The sequence below is a fragment of the Colletes gigas genome, unplaced genomic scaffold (assembly GCF_013123115.1).
Source record: "Colletes gigas isolate AHSC1104 unplaced genomic scaffold, ASM1312311v1 Colletes_gigas_Sc00040, whole genome shotgun sequence".
Classification (NCBI taxonomy): Eukaryota; Metazoa; Arthropoda; class Insecta; order Hymenoptera; family Colletidae; genus Colletes; species Colletes gigas.
Genome location: NW_025106669.1, coordinates 1706338 through 1717487, shown reverse-complemented (window position 1 = coordinate 1717487; position 11150 = coordinate 1706338).

The window sequence follows — 11150 nt, the reverse complement described above, 5'->3', positions numbered from 1 at the left end:
AGGGACCGGGAACTCTAGTGAGACATCACAGAGTCCCCCGCCGCGCCTTGCCTGTCGAGGCTCATCCCGGGGGGAAGGACGACATGTCCTTCCCCCCCCTGATTTCTCCGCCACGGACGCCAGGTCACCCGACGCCCGCAGCCCCGGGGCTGCCTTCGGTGCTCGGGCCCCTTGCACCGAGCACCTGCAACCCCCAGGGGCGGCCTGCCAATCTCCTGACCACCGACGTGGTGGTCGGAGGAGAGTGCTGGCGGGCCGCCCCACTTCTGGAGGTCCCACTAGACCTCAAGGGCGTCGGAGGGGGCCAGGAGGCGAAGGATGCCTCGCTCTGGCCCCTCTCCGAGCCCTCCCTCTCCGAGCGGGATGCGCGGTCCGCTCGCGCTCCCGCTCGGCGGCCTCCTTCTGTGACATAACAACTTCACAGAAGGAGGCCACCACTTGCCAGGTTTTCTCGCTGGCCACCATCTTTCCCACTATGGTAGCCAGCGAGAGATTTCTTCCCACTTCCTGCTCCAGAACACGGCGCTCATCTGCCCACGCTGGGCAGACTTCCAGCGTGTGCTGCGCCGTGTCCTGGGGTCCTCCACAATGGTGGCACACCGTCGTCGCCTCCTTCCCGATTCGACACAAGTACTCACCAAAGGAACCATGCCCAGTGAGTACCTGTGTCATCCTGTAGGACAGCCTACCCGGTTTGTCCTGCCACTCTTGCCAATGTGGCAGGACTGCACCAACGGACCGTTGCGTGGCTCCAGTCCGAATCATTTGCTGGAACCACATAAATACAACGGTCCGTTGGGCACGGCGCCTCGTCTCCTCGACCGCTTGCCTCCTCTCCTCTGGCGGTCTCCCAGCCTCCTGGAGCTCCCTGGAGAGCCGGTATACTTGCCGGTTTTTCCAAGCTAGGAGCTCCAGGGGCGGGAGACACGCCAGAGTAGTCGCCGCCTCGTGGGAGATGGTGCGATACCCTCTAATCACCCGGATGGCCAGCCGACGGTTGACACGGCGCAGCATATCCATGCTGCGCCGGCTGGCATCCAGGTTTGGGGCCCATACCGGGGCCCCGTAGAGGGCAATTGACCGCACCACCTCCACGTAGAGGCGGCGGACTCCATCATCGGGCCCCCCGATATTCGGGAGAAGGCGGCCTAGTGCAGCAGCCGCCTTCTCCACCCGGGGGGCCAAGCGGTCGAAATGGTCGACGAAGCGCCACCGGCTGTCGAGGATCAGGCCCAGATATTTCATGTGGGCCTTCACCTCGACGTAGGCTGTCCCAACTCGGATCCGCAGGCCGGCCGGTGGCACCCACGGGGGCCAAGTCTTTGAAAGTACATGGCCTCCGTTTTCTGGGGCGCCACGTCTAGGCCCAGCCTGCGGATTTCGGCGACGACAGTGGCCACCGCCACCTCTGCCACGCGCGCTGTCCCTCTCCAGTCTGACCCACTGACGAGCACCAGCGTGTCATCGGCATAACACGCCAGCGCTACGTCAGTGGGCAGGGGGGCCCGCAATACTGAGTCGTACCCGATGTTCCATAGCAGAGGTCCTAAAACCGACCCCTGCGGAACACCGCGTACGACCCCCCTCCGCATGCTTACTCCATCCCGGCCGGTGCAACTGATCCACCTATCGCTAAGGTAGGACCCGACTATCCTCTTCAGGTATGGGGGCACACGATGATACTCTAGTGCCCCCATAATCGCCTCCCAGGGCAGGGTGTTAAAGGCATTGACGATATCTAGAGATATCGCCAGAACCACCCTACGCTGGGAGGTGGCGCCTTGAGAGAGGGAACGGACCAACTCGATGGCATCGAGCGTGGACCGTCCCTCTCTAAAGCCGAATTGGCAGGGGGCCAAGTCGGGTCCTACTGTGGACAGGTGGTTGGTGAGGCGGGCAGCCACAATGCGTTCAAAGAACTTGCCCGCCTCATCCAACACACACACGGGCCGGTACGCGGAGGACGCACCTGCGGGCCTTCCCGCCTTCTGGAGAAGGACCAGCCGCGCCGCCTTCCAGGGCGAGGGGAATACCCCTCGGCGGAGGCAACTGCTGAGCAGCCTCCCGAACCGCGGACTTAAGACGCCAAGGGCACGGGCCAAAACCTGGCCGGGCACGCCGTCAGGACCCGGAGCCACGCTCCGAGCACTCATCCGACGCACGGCCCGGCCCATCTCCTCGGGTGTGACCTCCAGCTCCTGGGACCAGATGGTAGGGTCCCAGGGTTCTCGAGGAGGTGGTACCCCGTCCCGGTTAGCACCCGGGAACAAGGTTGATACCACCTCCTCTAGAAATTGGAGGTCGAGGGACTCCGTCAGAGGGGGCGCCCATGGACGAAGCTTGTCCATTACAAGCTTGTACGGACGCCCCCACGGATTCCTATTCAGCTCCCCGAGGAGGTCCATCCATGCCCGTGCCTTAGCGTCTCGGATGGCGCGCTGGAGGGTCCGCCGCTCTATGGCGAACTCCTCGTAAATGCGCGCCATCTGCTCCGCGGTCGGGCGTCGACGACGTGATCTTCGGGCGCGGGTGTATATTCGGCGGGCGCGCGCACACCGAGCGTTGCACTGCTCGATGTGCGGCGACCACCAATACGCCGCGCCCGTCCATCCGGGAGGCCTGACCCGGGGCATGGAGGCATCACACACCTCCTTGCATTTGCCCCGGAACCACTCGGCCTCTCTCTCAACGTCGTCGACGGGTCCATCCTCTGGTTCGGACCAGGCTGCCACCGTCGCGGCTGCCTCCGCCATCGCCCAATCCATCCTCTTCAGGGACCATCGCGGGGGGGCTGCAGCATCTGCCGCACGCCTCCGGCCCAGGGGCTCCCTACGCGCCGGGTGGCTCTCACCGTCATGGTGATGTAGAGGTGGTCACTGAGTGTGGCCACCTCTACGGCCACTCGCCACCCCGACACGAGTCGCAGGGCCGCAGGGGTTGCCCACGTCAAATCGATGATGGACGTTCCCTGCGGCCCCACGAACGTGGCTTCTGAGCCCCGATTCACCAGCCGGAGGTCGTGCTCGGCCGCCCAACCTAGAGACCTAACTCAGACCTAACCCAGTCCTAACCCAGTCCCAACCCAGACCTAACCCAGACCTAACCCAGACCTAACCCAGACCTAACCCAGACCTAACCCAGACCTAACCCAGACCTAACCCAGACCTAACCCAGACCTAACCCAGACCTAACCCAGACCTAACCCAGACCTAACCCAGACCTAACCCAGACCTAACCCAGACCTAACCCAGACCTAACCCAGACCTAACCCAGACCTAACCCAGACCTAACCCAGACCTAACCCAGACCTAACCCAGACCTAACCCAGACCTAACCCAGACCTAACCCAGACCTAACCCAGACCTAACCCAGACCTAACCCAGACCTAACCCAAACCTAATCCAGACCTAACCCAAACCTAACCCAGACCTGACCCAGACTTAATTCAGACCTTACTCCAGACCTAACCCAGACCTAACCCAGACTTAATTCAGACCTAACCCAGACTTAATTCAGACCTAACCCAGACCTAACCCAGATCTTTCTATAATAAACACCATTGAGTTCGTAGACCCCATATCCAAAACACCAGACATATACAATCGTCACTCGATGATTTTTGTAACAACGTGAGACGGTTAGGAAATCCAACGCAGAGTATTAAAATTCCACCGACGATTTCGCGACAGAATTTAATTTCAAAAGTGATGTTGCTACGCATGGCGCAACTTCTCACTCGAGAACTACTTAATAAGAAAGATCGATTCCTTGCATATTCGCGACGTGACTGAATATCAGAACGCGGGATAAGAAAATTCTCCGGAAAGGGATAGAGATCGTAAAATACGAAGATAAAAGGATCTCCCAAGGTGGATGATACTATCTCTGTCAGAGCAAAGTCTCATCTCTTCTCACGGAGACGAATAATATTCAATCGTTCGCAATCGCGCGTACTTTTCGCCTCTATTTTTCCTATTGAACTTTCATCCGGTCCAATGATCCTCAGACACCTCGAATTCCCATACTAATCTAATCAGAATTAGAGATTTTACAATAGCAATTAACTCTGAACTCTTTTTATCAGTATCTGAACAAAATTGGGCAGATTTCATTCACAATTAACAAATACAATTTTTAGAGATTCATTTTAAAACTAAATTCAATGACTTTAATTCAAGTTATTTGTTCTTTGATTTTTGTGTTCAAAACATTTCAACTTTTCTATCAAACTGCAGAGCTGCAAGCTTTCTATTAATCCCAAATTGTCGGTGAATTGTACGAGAGTGACGCGTTATGAGCAAATTACAGAAAGGTAAATAAAATTTATCCACTTTATGTGAACGATTTCTGCAATTTCGAAGCGTTCCTGTCCATTCGTACAACCGTGCTTTGATAAATTGTATCAGAGGAGATATTTTAACACTTTACCGACCGGTAGCGGTTGATTAATCGGCTATCGGTCGGTAAGCGTTGGTCGGTAAAACAGTTGATTAATACGCTATCGGTCGGTAAGCGTTGGCCGGTAAAACAGTCGATTAATACGCTATCGGTCGGTAATGTGTTAACGAAAATTTCGACTCGTACCGTTCAAGCTCTTTGTCTGTAATGTGTTTTACAATTTCTCGATCTCTTTTACTCACGTTGCGTTAGGCAAAGTGCTGAAAATTGGAGCACGATTGATCGTTTCGATGAGATAACGTGTAAGAAGTTTATAAAGGACTTTATCTCGATCGATGATGGCTCGAATCGTTTCGAAAACGTAACGAAGGGGAATGAGAATTACGTTGAACGTTCTCAATTTATCAAAAGTCACATGAATTCCTGCTGGACCGTATAATACTGTTCGAAGTCACGGAGACCAGGAGCGGGGCACGTTTACGTAACGAGACAAATTTAATTTCCACGCTGGCACCTGTATCTCAATCCCGATAAAACGAAAACACAGCGAGGGAGATCCTCTCTCCAGCGAGTGAAATTTTGCTCGAGCAAAAATACGTGCCCTTTACTTTTAATTGCGATTAATTAAGATTCCCACGGTAGATTTTAAGCGACAAAGTTAGAAAAAGATCTCTAATTCCTGATAAGGTCAGAAAGTGCTTGGTATTGACCTGCAAGATATTTCTTTGTTTAACGAACTCGCTGTTAATTTGTTTAAAACAAAATATTAGATGAATTGTTTTATCAACCTTCTTGGAATATTGAATATTCCTTGTCACGTTTAATTCATTTTCTTTTAGTTTCCACTATATGTTCTGTAAACTCTCTGTTGTCATTGTTTCGTCGGTAAACAGTTTGTGTATTAAATCTATTGAATAATTCAGCAAGTTTGATAGAGTTGCATGGATTTTTATCGAATTCATACTTTCTTTTAATATTAAATAATTTAATGATACATGTAGCGTTCGAATACTTTTGTGAGTCACTCACCATACGTGTTTCTAATAAATGTATCATAACTCCTACTTACGTTGTTGAATCACTTTTTACTATCTGACACTGGCTTTTCTTTGTTTTAAATTAATAAGTTCATCTATTTAATTGCGTTGGAATGGAGAACACAGAAATTATTTATGTCCTGTATCCAGAAGATTTCTACCGAGAAAGCATCTATTTTATTCTTTTACATGTATATGTAAAAGAACAAAATAACCCAGACCTAACCCAGACCTAACCTAGACCTAACCCAGACTTAATCCAGATCTAACGCAGACCTAACCCAGGTTTGTTAGGTTGGGTTAGGTCTGGGTTAGGTCTGGATTATGTCTGGGTTAGGTCTGAGTTAGGTCTGAGTTAGATCTGGGTTAGGTCTGAGTTAGGTCTGGATTATGTCTGGGTTAGGTCTGGGTTAGGTCTGGATTAAGTCTGGGTTAGGTCTGGGTTAGGTCTGGGTTAGGTCTGGAATAAGTCTGGGTTAGGTCTGGGTTAGGTCTGAATTAAGTCTGGGTTAGGTCTGGGTTAGGTCTGGGTTAGGTCTTAGTTAGATCTGGGTTAGGTCTGAGTTAGGTCTGAATTAGATCTGGGTTAGGTCTGGGTTAGATCTGGATTAAGTCTGGGTTAGGTCTGGGTTAGGTCTGGGTTAGGTCTGGGTTAGGTCTGAATTAAGTCTGGGTTTGGTCTGGGTTAGGTCTGGGTTAGGTCTGGGTTAGGTCTGAATTAAGTCTGGGTTTGGTCTGGGTTAGGTCTGGATTAAGTCTGGATTAAGTCTGGGTTAGGTCTGGATCTAACTCAGACCTAACCCAGACCTAACCCAGATCTAACTAAGACCTAACCCAGACCTAACCCAGACTTAATTCAGACTTATTCCAGACCTAACCCAGACTTAATTCAGACCTAACCCAGACCTAACCCAGACCTAACCCAGATCTAACTAAGACCTAACCCAGACCTAACCCAGACTTAATTCAGACTTATTCCAGACCTAACCCAGACTTAATTCAGACCTAACCCAGACCTAACCCAGACCTAACCCAGATCTAACTAAGACCTAACCCAGACCTAACCCAGACTTAATTCAGACTTATTCCAGACCTAACCCAGACCTAACCCAGACTTAATTCAGACCTAACCAAGACCTAACCCAGACCTAACCCAGACCTAACCCAGATCTAACTAAGACCTAACCCAGACCTAACCCAGACTTAATTCAGACTTATTCCAGACCTAACCCAGACCTAACCCAGACCTAACCCAGACCTAAGCCAGACTTAATTCAGACCTAACCCAGACCTAAGCCAGACTTAATCCAGACCTAACCCAGACCTAACCCAAACCTAGGTCTGGTTATTCGGTTCGAATACTTTTGTGAGTCACTCACCATACGTGTTTCTAATAAATCTATCATAACTCCTACTTATGATGTCGAATCCTTTTCAAATTTTACTGGCATAATCTTAAGACTTCCATCTTCCTATTGACATCTACTTGTTTCAGCAAATTACTTTAATGTACATTATATCGGCCATTCAAGTTTGTCACATACGCAGTCGAGGCGCCATTCGTAAAAACTGTTGTTCGTTGATCAACGAAAACAGCGTAATCAATAAATATTATGCGTTGCAAGAATTCGTAAATATAGCTAAATATATAGTAAATATATCCACGAAACCTGGAATCAATCGCTCTTTAATAGCCAGCAAAAAAAAATCACAAAGATAGCCCCTTAATTTAAGATTCTTTAACCCCTTGCTTTACGATTTAATTATCACGTTTCTGAGACGCCATTTTAAGCTAAGGGGTTAAGTACGGCTTCGTTCACCACCACAAAGAACATATGTATCTTTCCCAAAAATAAAAACGATCAAAATAAAAATTTATATCGACTCAATACCCTAATAGAAAAGAAGATAACGAACGAACCAATATAAAAGGAACAACGCTAATTAAAAATCAGAGTCGCTTTAAAATTCTATAATAAAAGAGTCAATGGTATTGGTTAAATTGATTCCCCGCGTTGTCAATTAAATTTACATAATTTCAAAAGTATTTCCCCAATTATGCCCTCGTTAGCTTCGCGTCTCCTTCAAATCGATTATTCGCCTCGCGACTGTAATTTCTGCACGCGAGAGACAATTACTTCGTAATTGCTGCGCGGATTTAATTAGTTCGCGGGTCGTTGGCCAATAATGATCGCAAAAAAACGCGACGTCCTCGTTATCCTTTAAATTTCGAGGGGATGTTCGCGCGTCTGGCCTCCCCATTAAATTTCGACGCGCGTCATGCAATTTCCCCGTCGAACAGACTCGGTTCTCGTGGCGTAAATGCATCCCCGCTTGCAGGTGCAAGGGGGAGCTCGTTGAACTCTGAAGCTGACGTGATTCGCGTCATCGCGCGTTCACCGCGGATTAATCCATTCCGTTGCTATGGCGATAAGCCATAGGCAATTTTAGTCCCGGCATAAAAACGAAAACGAAAGTCTGTTTCTCGTACGAATATCCTCGAGACTCGATAAACGTTGCACAAAGTGTTCTCGACACGCGTAATAATCACCTTAACCCTTTGCACTCCGAGTTATATTTAAATTTTGTTTTACTTGAAATTTAATTGTTTAAAGCATGCCAACTCTATTGAACCCAATCAACCATAAATAACAAATATTAATTACCATCTATTGTAATTGTTTTTCGAAGTTTGAAAATCTTTTTTCCAGGAGAAAATGGTTTCTGGTTACTGTTAAATTCCCTAGGGAAACTACCATTTACTCGATCGATTAGGCTGGAATCGAAACGATCTGTGTAGTAAAGTTGTCGTCGATCATCTCGAAAATTAGTTTATTCAAGGACGACGACGAATTATTTTCGTAATTTTGAATCGCGTCGAGCAAGTTTAAATCCAAAGTCAATTTTATCGCGACGGTGATCAAAGTCGATCTATCATGGTATTTACACAGTGAAGAGTTATTTTTACGGGTAGGAACTTCCGTTTTACGTGTAACAGAATAACTAATTAGAACTTCGAGCAAACACGTTGTTGCTTCGTAAAAAAATAGATGAACGGATAAATAAAGGCAAATTTATAGATCGCCAATAATTACGTTTCAAGATTCTCAACGCAGCCTTCTGACCAGACGATGCTCCAAGCGTGCAAAGTAAGATATATTGATCTATCGTTGTTAATTACTTCTCCCGTTGGGCGCGATCCCTCGATCCCCAGTAATCAATTCCAAAGGCTCGTCCATTTCCATTTACCGCGATCCGCCATCGAGATTAAACATCTCGAGGAATTAAAAATTCCTCGAAAGGAGAATTGATGGACTCGAACCGCTATTGACTACTTACGTACAGTGGCTCACGAAAGTATTCGAACGCTTACATATGCAAACTTGAATGACCGAAATAATGTACATTACAGCAATTTGCTGAAACAAGTAGATGTCAATAGAAAGATGGAAGTCTTAAGATTATGCCAGTAAAATTTGAAATAGATTCAACAACGTAAGTAGGAGTTATAATAGATTTATTAGAAACACGTATGGTGAGTGACTCACAAAAGTATTCGAACCGAATAACCAGACCTAGGTTTGGGTTAGGTCTGGGTTAGGTCTGGATTAAGTATGGCTTAGGTCTCGGTTAGGTCTGGGTTAGGTCTGGATTAAGTCTGGGTTAGGTCTGGATTAGGTCTGAGTTAGATCTGGGTTAGGTCTAGGTTAGGTCTGGATTAAGTCTGGGTTAGGTCTGGGTTAGGTCTGACTTAGATCTGGGTTAGGTCTGGGTTAGGTCTGGGTTAGGTCTGGGTTAGGTCTGGATTAGGTCTGGGTTAGGTCTAGATTAAGTCTGGGTTAGGTCTGGGTTAGGTCTGACTTAGATCTGGATTAGGTCTGGGTTAGGTCTGGGTTAGGTCTGGATTAAGTCTGGGTTAGGTCTGGGTTAGGTCTGACTTAGATCTGGATTAGGTCTGGGTTAGGTCTGGGTTAGGTCTGGGTTAGGTCTGGATTAAGTCTGGGTTAGGTCTGAATTAAGTCTGGGTTAGGTCTGGGTTAGGTCTGGGTTAGGTCTGGATTAAGTCTGGGTTAGGTCTGGGTTAGGTCTGACTTAGATCTGGGTTAGGTCTGGGTTAGATCTGGATTAGGTCTGGGTTAGGTCTGGGTTAGGTCTGGGTTAGGTCTGGATTAAGTCTGGGTTAGGTCTGGATTAGGTCTGAGTTAGATCTGGGTTAGGTCTGGGTTAGGTCTGGATTAGGTCTGAGTTAGATCTGGGTTAGGTCTGGGTTAGGTCTGGATTAAGTCTGGGTTAGGTCTGAGTTAGGTCTGGAATAAGTCTGAATTAAGTCTGGGTTAGGTCTGTGTTAGGTCTGAGTTAGATCCAGACCTCACCCAGACTTAACCCAGACCTAACCCAGACTTAATCCAGACCTAACTCAGACCTAACCTAGACATAATCCAGACCTAACCCAGACCTAACCCAGACCTAACCCAGATCTAATCCAGATCTAACTCAGACCTAACCCAGACTTAATCCAGACCTAACTCAGACCTAACCTAGACTTAATCCAGACCTAACTCAGACCTAACCTAGACATAATCCAGACCTAACCCAGACCTAACCCAGACCTAACCCAGACCTAACCCAGATCTAACCCAGATCTAACTCAGACCTAACCCAGACTTAATCCAGACCTAACTCAGACCTAACCTAGACTTAATCCAGACCTAACCCAGACTTAATCCAGACCTAACTCAGACCTAACCTAGACTTAATCCAGACCTAACCCAGACCTAACCCAGACCTAACCCAGATCTAATCCAGATCTAACTCAGACCTAACCCAGACTTAATCCAGACCTAACTCAGACCTAACCTGGACTTAATCCAGACCTAACCCAGACCTAACCCAACCTAACAAACCTGGGTTAGGTCTGAGTTAGATCTGGGTTAAGTCTGAGTTAGGTCTGGGTTAGGTCTGGATTAAGTCTCTGTTAGGTCTTGGTTAGGTCTGGGTTAGGTCTGGTTTATTTTATTCTTTTATATATACATGTAAAAGAATAAAATAGATGCTTTCTCGGTAGAAATCTTCTGGATACAGGACATAAATAATTTCTGTGTTCTCCATTCCAACGCGATTAAATAGATGAACTTATTAATTTAAAACAAAGAAAAGCCAGTGTCAGATAGTAAAAAGTGATTCAACAACGTAAGTAGGAGTTATGATAGATTTATTAGAAACACGTATGGTGAGTGACTCACAAAGGCACCTAGTTATATTATACCTTTTAATCAAATAAAAAATAAAAGTTGAAAGATACCAGAAGTCGTTAAAATTAGAAACAATGACAGAGTTTTAAATGGAACACCATCACGAACAGTCATAAAACGTGAACGAATTTAAAAGCTGAAACGTTATCAAAGATTTTATCTTTTATCTTTGAATCGATGTATGTTACACACAGGTACTTGATCCTATTTTTTCTGAATTTTATATTTGTTTTCACGGTTGTAGAACGATTCGAGAACGTCGCAGAACTCGCGTGGCTCGTAAGCTTCGCATCGTAGTTCGTGCTCGGTGTCTGAAACCGCTCGTTCCTTTTCTAGCATTCGTGTTAAGTGATCATCCGCGTTCTGGGAACTCGTAAACGCGATCGTAACGCAACAACATCCCTCTGATATATATGGCAGCGATCGTATTAAACCTTCTTCATCGTATTTTTACTTCTCTGTT